The sequence below is a fragment of the Bidens hawaiensis genome, unplaced genomic scaffold (assembly GCF_021521415.1).
Source record: "Bidens hawaiensis isolate Kalapana, Puna unplaced genomic scaffold, B.hawaiensis_p1.1 tig00011733_1, whole genome shotgun sequence".
Classification (NCBI taxonomy): domain Eukaryota; kingdom Viridiplantae; phylum Streptophyta; class Magnoliopsida; order Asterales; family Asteraceae; genus Bidens; species Bidens hawaiensis.
Genome location: NW_027491929.1, coordinates 782281 through 797099, shown reverse-complemented (window position 1 = coordinate 797099; position 14819 = coordinate 782281). Strand labels below are relative to the sequence as shown.

The following is a 14819-nucleotide window of genomic DNA, read 5'->3' as shown; positions in this document are numbered from 1 at the left end:
TGAGCTAACCAACCGTTATGTTGACACTTTTCAGCATGTCTTTCTCAGGTCAATAAGGTGTACATCAGGACTATTTCAGCATGTCTTTTTGGGTTCATGAAATGAAATGTTTGGGCTCCTAGTTCGGCATTCATGTTTTTTGAACTTATATGTATTTTACGCTTCTACAAATGCAAATTACATTGTATACGTTTTTTCTCATTATTAATGAGTAATATTAAATGAAAAACTTTCATTATTAAATGTTGTTTAGTATGACACGTGGCTGCATCCTTGTATGTCACACACCTCAGGGTAAAACCCAATTAGTCGAAATTTGAGGATATGACACTTGGCAGGGCTTCTTTGAGGTTGGACAAAGTTATGTAATCTTTGTTATGATAAAAGTCGTTTACTTGAATCATATATTTGTTGTTCTTATCATTTATATCATTTGATCGTTTGATTTGTTGGCTCACAACCGAACTGTCTCCCTCTCTCGTGACCGAAAATAGTCCCGAACCACCAGATCCGGGATTTACACCCTCCCTTCCAAAACCGAATTCTCCATTTCCACGAAGATATTTTAAGCATCACGATATCACCGACATTGAACTCAATTAATTTTCGTACTATCTTTAAAGTGGGAGCAACAACCGTTAGATGAATGCCAAGCTGATTTCTCATTATTCTATAGAAATTAGAGTGCATTGAAACTTGCAAAGAATCCAGTGTATCACATGAAGACAAAGTTCATTGGGATGAGATATCACTTTATAAGAGGATTAATCAGTGATGGCACCATCAAAGTAGAGAATATTACAGGTGTGAAAGAATCCGGCTGACACGCTCTTCAAGTTAGTGAATCCAGCTGACACGTTCTTCAAGTTAGTGATGCTGGAGAAGCTGAAGCTTTAGCTTCAGTGGTCCTTTAGAAATATGTTGAGAAGACGATGGCAAGAGCTTGGAGATCAAGCTGATGCTTACAGAAGTAGAAGTGGAACGTAGTTGAAAGTGCCACGAAATTAGGCTCGAAGTGGGAGAATGTTATGGTATATATAGGCTATGGACCACTTGTGCCAAATCGAGCAGTAGGGCTCGGCTGAACCTACCTTTAATGGGGCCAGTTTGGTTAACTTGTTATTTAACTTTTGCTATAAACTTAATTTGGTTTTACCTATATATTTATCTCGTTGTGTACTAGTGTACTAATAATCTTTCGTATCACCTAATTAAAAGAAACCTTAGTTTCTGTTCGTAGATATAAGTCAGTCTAAACGAACCACACTGCTTTCTTACGTGTTTGTTTGTGCGTTTAGCGGACCTCTATGTAGAGTTAATTGAAACACTCTAATATATCTACTTGCTAGTACAAAATCATTGAACAACATATACTTTTTTTTACCAATTGTTTTGTACAATTGAACACTCTTGATAGTTGATACATCTCCATATTAAGATGGATATGATGTAACCAAATTATGTGGTATACAAGAAGAATTCTTCCAAACCCTAGCATGCATCTTAAGAATCTCCCTAGCTTTCTCACTACTCTTACTCCCAAAATTATCCACTTGTACCAAAAAACATAGATTCTCTACAATCCCCAACTTCAACATCTCCTGTACCACACTCGTATTCCCGGAAAACTTCGCTACCGAGTGTAGTATCCTCACTGCCCGCTCGCTTGCTGCCTGCGACACCCGAAAGATTCTCTTGGAAACCACCGCTAAACCCGCACCGTGTTTCAGCAGCTCCGCTCGACCATCCGCACACATGCATAGGTGGTCTAACACCATTAGCACAAGCTCTGATATCCTTTTGTGGTCACAGTCCAAAAGGGTATCGATCAATACCGGAACCACTCCAGCCTCCACCGCCTTCGTCTTATTCCTCCCCACGGGACAAACTATGATGAATATTTTCAGTGCAGCTTTTGTAGCTTTTTGGGAAACAATTTGGTTAACCAATATATGTGTAAGGTCAATGAAGAACTGAAGCTTTAAGCATGTCACTTGGATGGGCTCCGTCACCTCAACCATGGACTTGAGCAATAACATGGCATGTGTCCGTGACTCGTAATTGTTGGAGCGTTGCATCATGTGAGCCAACGCTTCTGCAAACTCACCGGTCTTTCCAAACAATGACTTAAGGCCGGTATGGGACAAACGGAGGTGGTAAAGGATGCTGATGGCTTCATCTGAAGCTTCTTCTGTTGCCGGTGATGATGAGATCATTGTTATAATATAAGCTAAGTAATCCGCGGCTCCAACTGCCTCCACTGATCGTTTATTCATATCACTTTCAATGACAATAGTTTTTAGTTCCTTTAAACTCTTCATCTGCAAAGCAGGACACGTTGAATCTTGAAGAAGGTTCAAGATTTGTGATTTTAACACCGGAGGCTGCGGGGTGGGGAATCTTTTGATCCCGAATGACGCATTGATGGTGCACCAAGATTGGATAGATCGGCAAAGGGTGTGGTTAGGGATGAGCTCAATTTCGGTAAGGGATCGCCTGGTTACGGGGCAAGTGTGGATGTTTTTGGTGCACAGCCATTTCTCTATGGATTCACGGTCATATGTGATACCTGTAGAAAGTGTTACAGGATCTTTCATGATCTCTAAAGAGATTGGACAAACAAAATATGATGGGATTTCTATTCCCTTTGTTTCAGAAGTATCCATTATAGTGTACACAATATTAAAAGTAAGTTGGGTGCTTTGAAATGAATATATGGAAGCAAGTTGGGTGCTTTTGGTGAAGTAGTTGTAATTGTAAATAGGGTTTATGAGCAAAGTGGGTCACGTTTGGACAAAAGTCAGCACTAATAAAAGTAAGATTAAATTTGGTCCAAGGGAAGGAGGATGTTTGACTTTTGAATAGGATTTGGCTGGCTCGAGAAAGACACTTCACTAGTAGCTGCCATAACATGCAAGTGGTTTGAAGAGACTTTTGTCGGCAATCAGTGATGGAAATTTTATATATGTTTCTATTTTGTTAAAATTTTATAAAATAGAAACAATTTAAAATCGTAATATTGTTAAAATTTTATATATGTTTCTATTTTCTAAATTTTATGTTTTACTTCTTAGAGCACGTACAACACGTAGCACAAGCAGATGTACGGATCTAGTTGAAACAAACAATCATTTTTTTGAACGGTCAATTCGGATCACTGGTGGGCCACTATACCACCCGATCATCTTCATTCTACCCCTAAAAGGAAACTCATCAATAGATAAGAAAACCTTTAATTCAACTTGAGCTTCCAATTTTTTTTCCCTCAAATAAGACTTGAATCTAAGATATCATCATTTTAAATTAAAGTATTTAAGTGTCTCACTCTAACCAATTGAATTAGAGATCATTGACTAGACGGACAATCATTGATGTGGGGAATGAAGTTTGGATTAAAGTTTGTAAAAATTGACATCTTTGAGAAAACTTGGTAATCTTATTTGAATCTGACTTTAAGAGCTTGTAAATATTTGTTGTTGTGAATGCTCTTACTTCTTATTGATTTTCTCATAGAATGCACATTTGTTAACTTTTAAAAATTACAATTCTTTTTTTCTTCACTGAAATACAAAAGCACAAACAAATTAACAATTACCAAAGCCCTCGTTGGCCTTGTTCTTTTCACAATCTTCGAGACACCTGCTTGTGTTCTCTATAGTTTGAAAACCTAAAACCCCCATTCTTTTTGATACAGTTAGCTCTTTCATCCTTTCAATTAATCCAAGATAATGAAGAAACACTAAGAGAACCCTGGACAGATTATAGATAATCTGGGGGTTAAGTAATGTTTCCCACGGATGAGGTCCAGCAGAGAAGGTTGTTCTTCAGGGGACCTGCAAAACAGACACCGTAAGCTCGTCACTGAGAAGGGGGGGTTCCTCCTTGTGACCACCCTCCGGCGTGAGAATCAGACTAGATTGCTCTGAATACAAGTGTATATTAAGAGATTGCTAGATAAGATTGAGATATCAGATGATGTCCTTACCATTCCAAGGTGTTGGAGTATTTATAGCCGAGGGTAGGTTTCCAAGCAGGTACAGCCGGCTGAATAGTATTCCTGTTCTACCAACAGTGGACTATGCACAGGCCATGCTGGTTGGTGGATAGGTTACGGCCAACAGTAATAAGGTCGGCTGTATACTGTTCCTTTACTGCCGGCTACGCACTGTTCCACCAACTGTAGGCTGCGCACGTCCCCTCGTAAGGGTTGGTGAGTAGGCAGCGGCTAATAGTGACAAACAGTACTAGAGGGTGCTCCTCCTCGTATTGTTGTCGGTGAGCTGTCACCCTGTGATTGGTTCATGGGCTGCTCTGGTCAATTTGTCTGTTCCGCCCATACCTTAGTAGGTATAGTACGAAAGACCTTCCAGAAGCATACGGACTGGCTCACTTGGGCGGGAGCATTCCCGCCTTGCTCATTCCTTCATGTGACTACTGAAGTAGCTAACACCTTGTGCGTGTAGCCTTGCTGTTAGTGCGGGTAGCCTTCCCTGATGGCTTGTATCCGCAGCTGCGGGAACAGGCGGGGTACTTCACCATTGGGAGGCTTTCCCTGCGGATACAGCTGGCGTACTGCGCGTAAGGTTCTTTGAGCATGGTGGGTCCTGCTGGAGCAGTTGGTCACTGCGCAGACGTCCTTGTTTTAGGTGAGTCTTGCGGGTCCAACTGGGCTCTGCTGGGACCTACCTCTTCAAGTCCCCCCAGTCCAATATTCTTCTCATGAATTATTAATAAGTGAGGTGAACTTTTGGACTTAGCTAAGGGTTTTTGAAAAGGGTTTAGTTTTTAGGTTTCCCGTGGTGATTCTTCCCGCGGTTTTCCCGATGTCACGCAGAAATTCCCGACTTTTCTGCTTGGTCTTTGGGTATGAAGCGGGTAGGTTTGTAACCTCCTCGCACATCAGGAGCGTTGAGTCCCATTTGTGTGGATTCTCCATGGGGTCTTGGTAGTTTTCAACATAGTGATCAATTATGCTAAAACCACCAATTCCATCTTGGAGTTTCAAACAATATAGTTCTCGACGTTCCCGTCATGCGGGGATGTTATTCCCGTTTCCGCAAGCATTGCCCAGAAGATCCTTCTTGGTTTGGATTCCCTGCAGAGTGCCAAGTATATGAAGGGTTTTGCCTTGACACTGTACCCGCACTTGTCTTATGGTTACTTTATTTCCAAGGTATTCCTGGCGTCAATTCCCTGCGGGTGCTAAGTATGTGAAGGGTTCTGCCTTGACACTGTACCCGCGTCCGTCTTACGGTTACTTGGTTACCAAGGTAAGGGGTATTTTCCCGCTCACTTGAATCTTTTTGAATTTTGAATTTTGAAATTCGAAGAGTTGGTGGAAAGATAGGAACGGTCCAAACATCTGAAACGTCGTGCGACGGTTTCTTCTGACTGTGTCAGGACGTGCAGGAAGTTATGGTGACGTGACAATACATGGTCATTCCAGACGCTTTTTCAGGCGCGTGGGCGCGATTTTTCGGGCGCGTGGCCGCGAAATTAATGGTATGCGTCCTGTCAACAGCTGTTGCTAGCTTGCTTTTTGCCACGTGTCGTGGTTTCATTGCACCTTCGTTTTCTCTCTCTTCCGCATTAAATTCATCGCATTAATTGCGATTAGTATATAAAGGGGGAGAGGGCTCTTTGTAATCCACACTTTCATCCTTCTCTTCTTCTTCTTAGCGATTTCCGGCAAATACTCACCTTTTCAGGCAAGCATTTTCCCGAAATCGTTTTCTTCTTTCTGCAAGATGTCTTCACGTGATCTCGAGTCTGCAGCCGATGACAAGAGTACTGCTGGCGAGTGCCAGTGTGCTCTGCCCGGCGTTGTCAGGAAGTTCATGCTCGATCCTCTCGAGCCTGAGTTTCCTGAACCCCATCAGACTGTGTACGATGCCCCCAGAGGCAAGATCGGGGTTTATGCAGCATTCTTTGTCTATGGGAATCTTAGGTTCCCATTGACAAAGTTTGTTTACCGTGTCCTTGAGAGGCACGGTGTTCATCTGACCGAGCTACACCCCATGGCGATCGCCAAGATTCGCCACTTCGAGTGGGTGTGCCGGATTTTGGACATCGAGCCCCATGTTGACCGCCTGATGACCTTCTACACTTGGAGGTGCATCCAGGGGTGGTATACCCTGACAACCCGTATTAAGGGTTATAGATTTGCGCGACCGAGCGCAGTCTTCGCGCGTGGAAGCGGGAGTTCTTCTTTATCTCCGCTCGCGCCATTCCCCTTGCCATGAAGTTTAAGAATGGGCAAGCTCTCCCAAGCCTTCACGCCTCCAACTACCAGGAGGCGGAATGGTTTTCGAGGATATCTCGGATCCAATCTCCGGTTTACCGGTTTGCGGAGTCCGGGATGGTTATGTTGGGGATGAGCCGGGTCTGGAAGGCGGCGGACGCACAGAAGGTTCCGATCGTCCTCGAATACGGTTCGAACTCTGTTCCTTACGGTATGCTTTCTTTCCTTTTGTTGATTTTAAATTTCTTCTAACTTTTTCTCTGTTTATTTCAGAGGGGAACGACCTGAAGTCGCTCCTTAACCCGCGGGAGGCTGACGGTCCCGTACGGATGGTACTCGCGCTCTTGACGAGAACGAGTTGCCCATCCTCGAACAAACTGCGGATCGGTTCGTGGAGGTCTATCCGCTAAGCCATGAGATCCTTAGCGCCAGGCGGCCAGGTAAGGCGCTCTTCAACCTCGACCCCTCAATGTTGAAACCTCTGCTGGAATTCCTCTAATCGTCTGTTCTGATGAGGAATCCGCAGATGGTCCTCCGTTGGTGCGGAAGAAGAAGGCTGCCGGCGGGAAGGGAAAGGAGAAGGTGGCCTCCACTGCCGATCCGGTGCCTCTGTCTGACTCAGAGACTGAGAGCGAGGAGTGGCGGGGAATCCCGGTGGTGATAAGACCACGGCTCCGGAGGTTGCGACTGTCACCTCCGGAGAGCCCAAGAAGACGACGGTGACCGGCGCAAAGAGGCCGGCTCCATCGGGTTCATCCCCGCCCGTTCGTACTTTCAGGCTCAAGAAAACCCGTAAGTACAACTTCAGCTTTTATCTTCATAGCTTTATCCTTTTTAACACTTTTCTTCTTACGCAGGCGTGGATGTTGACGCATTCCAGGGTGAAGGGCCGAGTAGTACCTCTCCGCCAATGACGGTAGGCTTGGTCAGCCTACCTGAGGCGTCGACCCAGGCGCCTGCGCCTGCTTCCGCTGGATCAGTTGCTCACATCCTTTGAGCCGACTGTTCCAGTCGAGATGACATCACCGCCGGCCGTGAGTGCGATTTTTACAGCATCATTCACCGAGCCGGCGGTTACCATTGCTGCGGATTCCGCGGCAGCGACCGCGGCGGCGACCACGGCGGCTGCTACCATTCCCCGCCATCGGCCACGGCGGCCGGTCCCTCAGGTACGCATGGGGCTTCCCGCCAATCTTTGCCACCTTCCCATCTGCCTGACCTCTTGGATGGATTTCCTTTGGGTTCAGGTGATGGGTTTGGCGGCTATCGGCCTGTTATTGACCCTACAGGTGCGTAGGGTTCCTTTGGCCCTTTTTCGCTTATATATTTTTTATCATCTTTTCCTAACTGCTTTTTGTTTTCTGCAGTGTCGGATTCCAATGAAGTGTATGTTCCGCGATGGAACATACGCCGAGGAACAACCCTTCGTACCCCTGTGGAGTGCGTGGAATGGGCTCGTCACGCTGCTCCCAGTGGTGCGTTGGGGGAAGCCATGGCTAGCTACCAAGAGGGTAGGCTAAGCAATGAGCTTCGGGTTCTCCTCGCCCGGATGCAGCCGCGCGTCGAGCTGCTTTGTCGTGAAAACGACAAGTTAAAAGCAGCTCGCGCTAAAGAAGTAGCTCAGGCGCGGGCTATCCGGGAGGAGAACCAAAAACTCTCCGCAGCGGCTGCGGAGAAGGAGAAGGCCTTCAAGGCCCTTGAGGTTGAAGTTCAGGCTCGACTCGAGGCCCGTTCCAAGGCTGCCCAAGCTGTTAATGAACAGCTTCGGCTGGCTAAGGAAACTGCGAGGAACGCAACCGAGAGGGCCACCAAGGCTGAAGCTGTTGCTGAGCCTCTACGCGTGGAGAATGAAGAGCTTAAAGCAAAATTAGAGGCTCTCCAGCAGGCTCATGATGCCTTGGCAATGGAGGATGCTAAGAAGCTTCAAGAAATCCTGGACCAGAGGGGGGTGCTTGACCATACCGAGCGTAAGCTAAAGGGCGTCGAAGAGGCTGCGGCTAAAGAGGTGTTGCTTGCCAACTTCAACAAGAGTGAAGCCGAACGCGCCCGTAACGAAGCTCAAGCTGCCCTCCAAGAAGCTCTGGCTGCCAAGGAATGGCTTCTTCGAGAAGCGTTGTCTCAGGTATGTTTTCATGTCTTTACGCTTTTCTTTGTAAATAGAAAAGGTTTCACTTGTATATTTTCTTTTGTAGGTTGTGCATCGGGTCTTCTCAGAGACATCTTACGACGATGCTATGAGCGCAGCCCTCAACGCTTCTCACGAGGATGGGGAAAAGGCCGGCTTTCTGCTTGGTCTAGGGTTCGTTGAGAAAGGCATCCCGCCTTCCAACTTCCCTTTATTCAATGTAGATACCGAAGCTGTATACGACCAAGCAGTAAATCAATACGCCGCCTTCCCGCATCCAGTGGTGGAGAAGGTGAATGAAGTTGTTGCTGCTGATGACGGGCTAGCTATCCTCAAAGCTTTCCTTGAACTGCCACGCTCTACTGATGGGGCTGGTCCAAGTGGAAGTGGCCCTGAAGCCTGATCCTGAAGATCCCTTCCCGCTGCTAGGATAGATATAGTTGTATAGATTTACTTTCTTGTAGGCGGGTAGTTACCCGGCCATTCTTGTAACGAATATTTATGAAATATAAATCTTTTGTGCGGGTAAGACCGTTTCTTTTATTGGATTCCTTGCTTTATAAACGTTATATGACTTGCATATTTTAGTTTAAATTAGCAATTTTCCAAGTGTTTAGAATAAGTTAACCTTTGAACGTGGTAGATAGGTGTGAAGTTTTGCTTCCTCTTCGTGATTGTGCGGGTAGGACCGTCACTTGCACGTAGTAGGATGGCTAAACTTTACCATCTGACCTGCGTGTAGGTTTTCCTCATCTTTTGAGGATAAGTTAACCTTTGAACGTGGTAGATAGGTGTGAAGTTTTGCTTCCTCTTCCGTGATTGTGCGGGTAAGACCGTCACTTGCACGTAGTAGGATGGCTAAACTTTACCATCTGACCTGCGTGTAGGTTTTCCTTATCCTTTTTAGGATAACCTTTGAACGTGGTAGATGATAGGTTGAAGTTTTGCTTCCTTGTTCGTGATTGTGCGGGTAGGACCGTCACTTGCACTTACAAGGATGGCTAAACTTTACTTACATCTGACCTGCGTGTAGGTTTTCCTTATTTTTAACGTTGTGTTTATGCGGGTTTTGCCGCCTTCCACACGTAACGACTTACTTCTTCCCCATTCATGCGGTGAATACCGGCACCAGTGTGGGAAGTTCGTAGGTATAAAGGTAAAGTTAACACATTATGAAAGGAGAATCATTTCCATTAGAAGTGGCTCTAGGCCTTTTCTTTACAAGTTTTGGAATTGATCTACATATAACATTTGCGTAATTGAGCTCCATTCCATGTTCTTGGGATGAGAGTGCCATCGAGCCTTTCGAGCCGGTATGCGCCCTTTCCCAGGACTTCTTTGATAATGTATGGCCCTTCCCAGACCGGGGCCAGCTTTCCTGGGCGTTCTTGGTTCGAAGCCTCGTTGTTACGCAGTATGTAGTCTCCTATTTTGAAGTTGCAGAGTTTTACCAGCGTGTTGTAGTACTTTTGCATTTGTCGCTTGTAGTTCTCTTCACGCACTGCGGCTAAGTCTCTGCGTTCCTCGGTTAGCATAAGGTCTAACCGTCTTTCCGCATCATTGTCTTCTGGCTGAATCAAGACCCTTGGTGAGGGTAAACCAATCTCGACTGGGACCATGGCTTCAGTGCCATAAGTGAGGCTGAACGGGGTTTCTCCCGTACTGGCCTTCTTCAGCGTTCTGTTTGCCCAAAGGACGTGCGGAAGCTCGTCCACCCAACCGGATCTGTGTTCCAAGAGTCTTTTCTTGATGCCTTCGACGATGCTCTTGTTTGCTCTTTCCACCTCACCATTACCTTGCGGGTGTGCCACTGAGGTAAAGGTGTGGGTGATTTGAAGTTCTTTCAGCCATTGTTGTAGCATCTTGTCAGCAAAGTTGGTGCCGTTATCGCTCACCAAATTCTGTGGAAGTCCAAAACGACAAATAATAAATTCCCAAATAAATTTTTTGATATGTTTTGCGGTTGTTTGGGCTAGAGGTTTTGCTTCTATCCACTTGGTGAAGTAGTCGATGGCTACCACAAGGAACTGAACATTTCCTGCTGCTGTAGGAAATGGGCCTGTCACATCGATGGCCCATTTCTGAAATGGCCATGAAGAAGTGACTGGAACAAGTTCATTCTTCGGGCGATGCGTGTTGGGTGCGTAAAGCTGGCAAGACCTGCATTTTCTGATGTATGCCAGTGCATCCGTATGCATCCCCGGCCAAAAGTATCCCGCGTTGTTTAGCTTGGCTACAACCGCGCGGGGACCTGCGTGTACTCCACAGATGCCTTCGTGTACTTCCCTTAGGAGGTAGTCAGCATCTTGGTTGTCCACGCATCTTAAGAGTGGGCCAAGAAAGTTACGTCTGTAAAGGATGTCATCGATGAGTTGATAATTCAGTGCTTTATAGCGTAGTTTTCTTGCCTGTGTTTTGGACTCCGGTAGTGTACCTGCCGCAAGGTATTTTATTATTGGTGTCATCCACGTTTCCGTGCCTGTTTGGATGACACAAATTTCCTTGTGCGGGACCGATGGTGTCTGGAGAAGTTCAATGCGGATATCCTTTCCTAAGTGGGTGAAGGCTAATGATGCAAGCTTGCTTAACACATCCGCAGATTTGTTTTCACTTCGCTTGACGTGTATGACTTTGCAGTCATTGAAATCGCGCATAAGGGATTTTGCTTGTGCGAGGTACAGGGCCATTGTGTCGTTCACGGCCGTGTACGTCCCGTTGATTTGATTGGCTACCAACATGGAATCCACGTGGGCTTCCAAGTTTTTCACCCCCATCTTACGCGCAATTCTCAGCCCAGCCAAGAATGCCTCATATTCGGCTTCGTTATTCGTACTTGGAAAATCCAGTCGAATAGCGTAAGTGTATTCTTGGCCTGCTGGGTTGGTTAGCTTTAGCCCTGCGCCTGAACCTTCGTTACTGGCTGCTCCATCAGTGTAGAGTCGCCAGACATCATTGATGTCTTGTGCTGGAGAGGGTTGAGCCCCTTCCTGGCACTCTTTTTCCCGCGATGTCGGCACTTCCGCAATAAAGTCGGCCAGAACCTGGCCTTTTATGGCTGGTCTTGGCTTATACTTTATCGCGTATTCCCCCAACTCAATTGCCCATTTGGCTAGGCGTCCCGATAACTCGGGTTTGCCTAGAACGTTTGCAAGTTTGAAGTTTGAGAGAATGGTGATTGGGTGACCCTGGAAATATCGTCTTAGCCTGCGTGAAGCGACATTAGTGCTAAGACTAATTTTTCTAGGGTAGAGTACCGGGTTTCTACGTCTGTTAGGACACGGCTAACATAGTAGATTGGCATCTGGATGCCTTTTCGTTCTACTAGCAGGACTGCCCCGGTTGCTCTATCAGTTGCGGAAAGGTATAGGATTAATTCCTCTCCCGCTTTTGGTGCTATCAGCGTTGGGAGTTCGATCAAGCGTGACCGAATCTCCTGAAAAGCTGCTTCCGCTTCAGGTGTCCAGCGGAAGTGCGTTTTCTTTAAACAGTTTCTCAATGTTGACACGAATGGAAACGACTTATCCGCGTGGTTTGCCAAAAAGCGATTAAGTGCCACTAATCGTCCATTAAGTGTCTGAGCCTGTTTGATGGTAGTAGGTGATTCCATTTTGATAATGGCTTCGACCTTTTCAGGGTTCGCTCTGAAGCCATCTTTAGTGACGATGACCCCCAAGAACTTCCCTTCTTCCATTCCAAAGGCACACTTGCTCGGGTTGAGCTTCATGTTTATCTTCCTGAGCGTGTTGAAAGTTTCTTCGATGTCTTTCAACATCGCTTCTGGGTCAGGGCTTTTGATGACCAAGTCATCCATGTAGACTTCCAAGTTCCTCCCAATTTGGGAATGAAACTCTTTGTCCATCAGACGTTAGTATGTGGACCCGGCATTCTTAAGTCCGAATGGCATCATTTGATAACAAAATGTGCCATCGGGCGTCCGAAAAGCGGTTTTGTCCTGATCATCAACGGCCATGTGGATTTGATGGTACCCCTTATACGCATCCAGGAAGCATTTAAGGCGGAATGGTGCCAACGAATCCACCTTAAGATCAATTTCAGGTAACGGATAACAATCTTTGGGGCATGCTTTGTTCAAATCTTTGAAATCTATGCACATGCGCCATTGTTTGTCATTCTTCGGTACCATAACGGGATTTGCAACCCAAGTTTGGTATCTACTAACGCGTACGATGCCTGCGTCAAGGAGTTCCTTGACTTGGGTTCTACACGCGTTAGTTTGTTCTGGCCCCATTACTCTGCGCTTTTGTACGATCGGCGTGACAGCCGGATCGCATTTGAGCTTATGCTCTGCCTTACCCCGGGGTACACCAGTCATGTCAGCTGGTGTCCACGCGAAGATGTCGGCGTTCCTTTGTAACAAGCGCTTAAGTAAGGTGCGTGTGGGATCAACAATTGTTGGGCCAATGGTGACGGCCTGGTCCGGGTACTTGCCGTTGAAGGCCCATCTTTCTGGTTCGGTGATGGTTGGTTTAGCCATCTTTGGTTTGGGTTTAGATGAGACAGATGCGATGCATACCTGGGGAATGCCGGTGATCATCGCTACACCTTCAGCTGTTGGCCATCCCATCATGCCGTGGACTGAGGATACCACGGCGTTGAATCTTGCCATCCCGTCTCTCCCGAAGAGAATGTCGTATGTGTGGTGTGGCTTCCTCATCACGACAAAGTCCACATCTTCAGTTCGGGAGTGCTTCCCATCCGTAAGAGTGACAGGGAAAGATAGGATACCCAGGGGGTGTTTGTGCTGCCATCAAACCCTTCCATCGATGCGCAGATCGTTTCCAGGCGTTCCTTGTCTTCGTCATCAAGCTTGTCGAAGAACTGCCTGTACATCACCGTCGACGATGCGCCGTTGTCAGCAAGAGTGCGGGAGGTGATGTAGTGCACCAGCTGGCTTTTGATGACGATAGGGCCTTCTTTGCTGGGTCCTCCTGGCACTCGCGGGAAGCGCACCTCAGCTTCCTTCCACGCACATGGTTCTGGCGTTCGCCTTTTTCTTCCTCTGATGTTACCATGAACCATGTTGATGCTGATGTCAACGGGCTTTCGTCCGTTGCCTCGGTACCGGTTGTCGTTCCGTCCTCCCTTCTTGATTGATGCCACCAGGTGTGCCAGTCTTCCATCCTTGACGAATGCTTCAATAATATCCTTCAAGGATGTACACTCTTCCGTACCGTGACCTTTTGTCCCGTGGAAGTCACAGGATTTGCTCTGATCCGCATTAGGTCGGTGCCGGATCACTGGAGCTTTTGGCCACGGTAGCTTTTCAGTGGCAAATATCTCCGTGACGCTTTTAGTGAGTGGCGTCCACCGGTGCTTTTGGCTTGAAGGGTGTGTGCGATCTCTTCCGCCAACAAGAGGGCGAGAGCTAGATGAGGTGTCAAAGTTTACCCTTGACTGCCAGATACCTAGCTTCCTCTTTTTGTTCTGCCGGGCGATCCGGACATTGTTCTCTCTTGTCCTCTGCGTGTAGAGGTGTGTACTCTGGGGAAGGTCCCTTCCCAGTTGCTTCTCCGTCTCGGCAAAGCGCTTGGCCGCCGTCATGATGGCATCCCATGTTGATGGCATGCCATCCTTACCCGTCAATGTGCGGATAAGCTCCGGGTATTCGGCGCCTTGGATGAAAGCGGCGCGAACAAGATCTTCACTTACGTTGCCGAGACTTAGCTTTTTGGAGTTGAAGCGGGTGATGAAGTCTAATAAAGATTCATCCTCCTCTCTAACGCAGTTGAGGATCGTCCACTGTTCCTCAGTGTATTTCCTCTGTTGGCTGAAGTGCTGGCTGAACTTGTTCTGAAAGTCCGCCCAGTCATATATGTGGTGGACCGGCAAACGATCGAACCATGCCCTGGCCGCCAACCAGAGTCATCTGGAACATATAACACCACGTGGGTTCCGTCCAGTTACTGACGGTTGCCCCCGCAATGAATCTGTTCAGGTGGTCGTCTGGGTCGGATAGACCATCATAAGTGCCAATGTTAGACATTTGTTTGGCACTTCTCGGGGCGATTGCTTCCGCAATGTCCCTTGCAAACTTTGACTTTCCTGCATTTGTAGCAGTTGGCCTAAAGGTTTTTGAGAAGTCACGCGGGTTTCTCTCCGCATTTGTTGGTTTAAAAGCTTCCCCAAAATTCCTTTTTGGCTGGAAGTCCGTTTCCTTACACTTCCCTTTCGCCTTATGGCGAGGGTTTGCGTCGGTATCGGACTCTTCTCTTTCCTCGTCTGAGTACTCGCACTCGCTGTTCATGTTGAGCTGTTGGCGAGTACTGCCGAATTCGTCAGCCTGTTGAACTGAACGCAAACGTTCATCCAATTCAGCTTGGAACTCTCTTTGACGTGCTTCGGCCCACGCCTTCACTTGATCTAGTGTTTGGCGAGGGGCCCTCGTTCGTTTTTCCAACTGGGCATCAGTGAACCCCAGTGGAATATTTACTG

General features: G+C 46.9%; 1 pseudogene; it reads right to left on the bottom strand.

Annotated features, from left to right (window-relative positions):
- Nucleotides 1–1265: 1265 nt before the first annotated feature.
- Nucleotides 1266–2677, bottom strand: LOC143538834 (E3 ubiquitin-protein ligase PUB23 pseudogene; annotated as a pseudogene).
- Nucleotides 2678–14819: the final 12142 nt, after the last annotated feature.